The sequence below is a fragment of the Lutra lutra genome, chromosome X (genome assembly GCF_902655055.1).
Source record: "Lutra lutra chromosome X, mLutLut1.2, whole genome shotgun sequence".
NCBI classification, from domain to species: Eukaryota; Metazoa; Chordata; class Mammalia; order Carnivora; family Mustelidae; genus Lutra; species Lutra lutra.
In genome coordinates this window covers 70,701,055-70,705,578 of record NC_062296.1, presented here as the reverse complement: position 1 = coordinate 70,705,578, position 4,524 = coordinate 70,701,055, and the positions used below count along the sequence as shown (strand labels likewise).

Sequence of the window (4,524 nt, the reverse complement as noted above, 5' to 3'; positions counted from 1 at the left end):
AATACATATGTATATATTAATCTTGATATACTGTAGAGGTAGTACTACATATATGTAAGTAGGGAAAAGACAGATTTTTAAAATTATGTTAGGACAATTGCTTCTTCAGTAAAAAAAATCTATGGATAAAAACATCACTAAGAGTGACATGCAGATTTATTAAGATATGTAAAAGTGGAGTAAAACTTGACTATTTTAACAGAATACATAAAAGGAAATAACTAGAGCCATAACTCAATCAAAACATTGGCAGAGGACAAAAGCAGGTAATTCGAAGAAGAGCAAATACAAAGGCCAATGAATGTAAAAGATCTAGTATCATTTAAAAAAAGGGAATTAACATGAGATGCAATTTCACACTCATCAAATTGAGAAAAGTAACCATGTCGATGGCTAATTGATAAGGATGCAAAACAAAGGGGATGACTACACCACGTTGTAAACATAAACTGCTATAACAATTCTTTTTTTTAATTGTGTTATATTAGTCACCATACAGTGCATCATTAGTTTTTGATGTAGTGTTTTGTGATTCATTGTTTGCATATAACACCCAGTGCTCTGTGCAATCCTTAATACCCGTCATACGAGCAAGTATGGTAAAACTTTTCATATTCTCAATCATTTTATTTGTGGGACTTATTTCATCATAGTCAACATGATAACATAAATAAAATAGCTCCCTTTATTTTTTTAAAGATTTTATTTATTTATTTAACAGAAAGAGGGAGAGCACGAACAGGGGGAGTAACAGAGGAAGAGGGAGAATCAAGCTCCCCACCGAGCAGGGAGCCCAATGCAGGGCTGATCCCAGGACACTGGGATCATGACCTGAGCCAAAGGTGGACACTGAACTGACTGAGCCCCCCAGGTGCCCCAAAATGGCTCTCTTTAAATAAGAAAACAGGTGGACATGACCTATCCTTAAGAACTAATTCAAGTGTTTACTATGTCCTTTTGAGAATTCTTTATTCATTCCTAATAAAGAATCCTGTATATTTAGTATACACTTGTTTTCTTTGTTAAAGGCAACACTGGAGTCTTGTCTTTCAATTATAATGCCTTATCAACATGCATTGTTTCAGATTCAAAAGTGACCTTACTCTAGTTAGAAAATAAATTTTTTCATTCTATAGAAAACTGCTTTGTTTTATTATTTGAGCATAGATTTAGAGCTAATTGGTTTTGAGCTATGAAATCTTGTTTTCTATGGATTTATTCTTTTCCTTTGTTGCTAGTTAGATTTTAATTTATATATAGTCTTTACCCCTTTAAGCGAATGGTTAGACTTTAAAGCACCATTCATAAAACTATTATTATATAATACTAATCTGACATCTTTATAAAAAGACGAATAAAAAGATGAACATAGTCCCACATTCACATGGCCCCAGGGGTCGGACTGCCAGTCTCCTCAGAGACTGCAGAAGCCAGAATCATGTCGGGACAGGTGTTTACAAAGTTTCTTCCCCACTTTGAGTTTGAATTGAAAGGAAGGCAGCCGAAACTGTAACCAGAGGAGATACTATGCTTCCAGGAAAATCTCAAGGAAAAGTATGGTAAGCAACACTAGTAGCTGTTGGGTTGGGCTCTAGAGGAAAGGGTGGAGAAATTCCACCTGTTGGTGTGAAATTTGGAGATTCTCCCCGAATACGGAGGCAAGAAAGTAGTTCTACATGACAAGGATTGTTTCTTATTTAGAGATGGTGACATTTCCGGAAAGTATGCAGAATGAAATAAATCATTATCGAAATGGCATCAAGTGAAGCTGTCCATTCCAGTGAAGCTGTGAAATCTTCCATCATGTAAATAATTTGCATGTCTTTCTTTTATTATAAATTAATAACATCAAAGTGAATGACATCCAGTGCCTCTAAAATTTAGTTTCAGTGTACTGATATAAACATTACCAAATAAAAATGCACAAACAAAAAAAAAGAGATGAATATGAAACCAAGTGATAGAATATCAGCACAATTATAATAATAGCAACATAACCTTATGAGAAGTTGTTTACAAAGTTAAATTTAATTTATGCCCCCAAAATACTAAGAATGATATCAATACGTACTTCTGAGAAACAGGGATTTCCAAGAAAAGGAAACTGATGTGTAAAGTACTTACAATTCAAAACTACACTGAAGTCCTAATTTTCTTTTAACAACTTACACCAACATGTGAGAATAAAAGTGTGTATACAAATAATCTTATGCTTAAAATCTTCTCTCAAGCCTAATCTATCAAGTGAAAAAATATGTTAAAATGCATTCTATGGACTTTCACACTAGTGCCTTGCCTGTAAAAGGTCAAAGAATAACAATATTTAGCACAATTTTTGAAGGAACCATTAACATATTACAGATTTTGGCACATGTGTGTGTGTGTGTGTGTGTGTGTGTGTGTATAACTGTTGAAACTTATTCTGCTAGAACAAATTGCCTAATATACAGGTTATTTTCCTGGAAGAAATACACCATTCAGTCCATGGATAAGGTCCCACGCCTGCTAGATAAGTCTAAAACGAAGAACCAAATATCAAAAGTTTGACAGTGAGTGAGACTTGCATCTTTTAAGAGGCCAAATGATAAATATGATGGTAGAAGGACAGTCACCTCAGGAAAGCACGTCATGAGTTAGGAGGGATGGGATTTTAAGACCTTCGAGGTAAATGATATTTCATCAGAAAATTCATCCAGTTTGTTGTTATTTCCTTACTTATGTATTTTTTTTTAATTTTCACTACCTATGGTAAAGTTGTATCTTAGAATTTTGACCAGGGCATAATTGTGACCACACATAACATTAAGGAGCAAGACAAAATCCTAGTTCCTCTAGGGTTAGAGTGTTCAACGATGAAACAGTAAAATACACTTAAGAACAAAGTAAAAAAATCAATGGAATCAGAGTTGAAGTTGAGGGGTTTACTCTCTTTTTCCTATGGACGCTATTTCCCTTCATTGTGAATCTTGAACGTATGCATTTTTGTAAAGATCAAGAAAATTCCTTTATGTATATTAATTTAAAAACATCTGCAAAGTAACCAATATTCAAACAAGTTAGCACTAAAAGAAAGAAGGAGCAAGAAGTATTATCTTTATGGTCATTGGTTGTGAGAGCGAGGCTGCACAGTGGCAGGATGGGTTTGGTATTCCAACATGGAAAAGTAATGATAAATACTTTGAAAATAATTTCATAATGCACTCAATTAAAACTTATGCCTACATTATGGACAAACAGGAACTTGTGGCCACAGAGGTCTAGAAATGTGAGAAGGGCAACCATGGAATACAGAAAAGTTATGCAGAAAATAGGAAGGGAATGATGGCTTGGTGAGAACAAGTGCGACAACCAGGATGGTGTACCCAGTTCAGACGTCTACTCATTTGATGTATCATTGACCTCTGAGGCTAAGGAAGCCTCTAGGCTAGGTCTAGAGATTTTCTATTTTCCCTAGAGAATCGATCGTAGACTGGGCAAGTCTATTTATATACCTACTGTTTTTCTGATTTTTGCCTAGATCCTTACTGTCACAGGTACAGAAGATGAATTCAATCCACCCTGTGGCTCATACTTGGAACCAGAAAGGTTTCTAAACATGCTTCAGAAGACACCATTACAAAAAATATATATATATATATATATATATATATATATATATATATATACACATTATAATAGTTATTAGAGGCTGGCAAACGACTACTTTTTATTCTTTGCCACAACAGAAAATAAAACTAACATATATTGTTCCATAGGCCCCTTGTGAACTTATCTACATAAAGCTGCTGAGAATTTGAGTTAATAATCCTTACTTCTCTATTTTGCATTTTAGTTGAAATCCCAGTGCACTTTAGCAAAAGAGGATCAAGTAAGTTATTGTTGATTTAAAAACGAATTCCACATCAACAAAGCTACATCAAATTCTAATATCTCATTTGAAGACTCAGTTTTGCCAAATGTAAATTCATGACATGAAATAACTTAATATACCAATATGGGTTCAAAAAAACCACCTAAATCTCTCAATTTTTATATCATGCATTCTAGGTTATTTAATGAAAACTCTTTCAAGTCCTAAGATTCCATTCTAATGGAATTCCTAGTTAAAGCTCCTGAACTTATTATAAGCTTAATCAGCAACATAGCTTTTAGTTAACATAAAATATACAACATGATATTGACAGGTCTTTTCAGTAGTAAATATTAGTGCTTTATAAACAACCAAATTAGTCACTTTTTTTCCAGACATAAATACCCTTGACATTGAGTTTAATACTAAAGAGTCTGACTATTCTTGAGAAACATCAAAACATCAAGAAATATCAAAGTTCTACTATATCTAGAATACTGCTATTTTATTGAGATACATACATAAGTCACTTAGTCTAGTGAGGGATCCAAAATGACCCCTCCAGCCTTTTCTTTCTCAAAGCAGCCTAGATCTGCCCTTATCTTTATATGGTCAGTGATCCCCTGATTTGAAGGAAACTTCCCTCCTTTGAGACAAATAAACCACCATTCATC

At 33.9% G+C, this 4,524-nt stretch overlaps 1 pseudogene; it reads left to right on the top strand.

Moving 5' to 3' along the window:
* Positions 1–1,438: 1,438 nt before the first annotated feature.
* LOC125091785 (10 kDa heat shock protein, mitochondrial-like) lies at positions 1,439–1,735 on the top strand (annotated as a pseudogene).
* Positions 1,736–4,524: the final 2,789 nt, after the last annotated feature.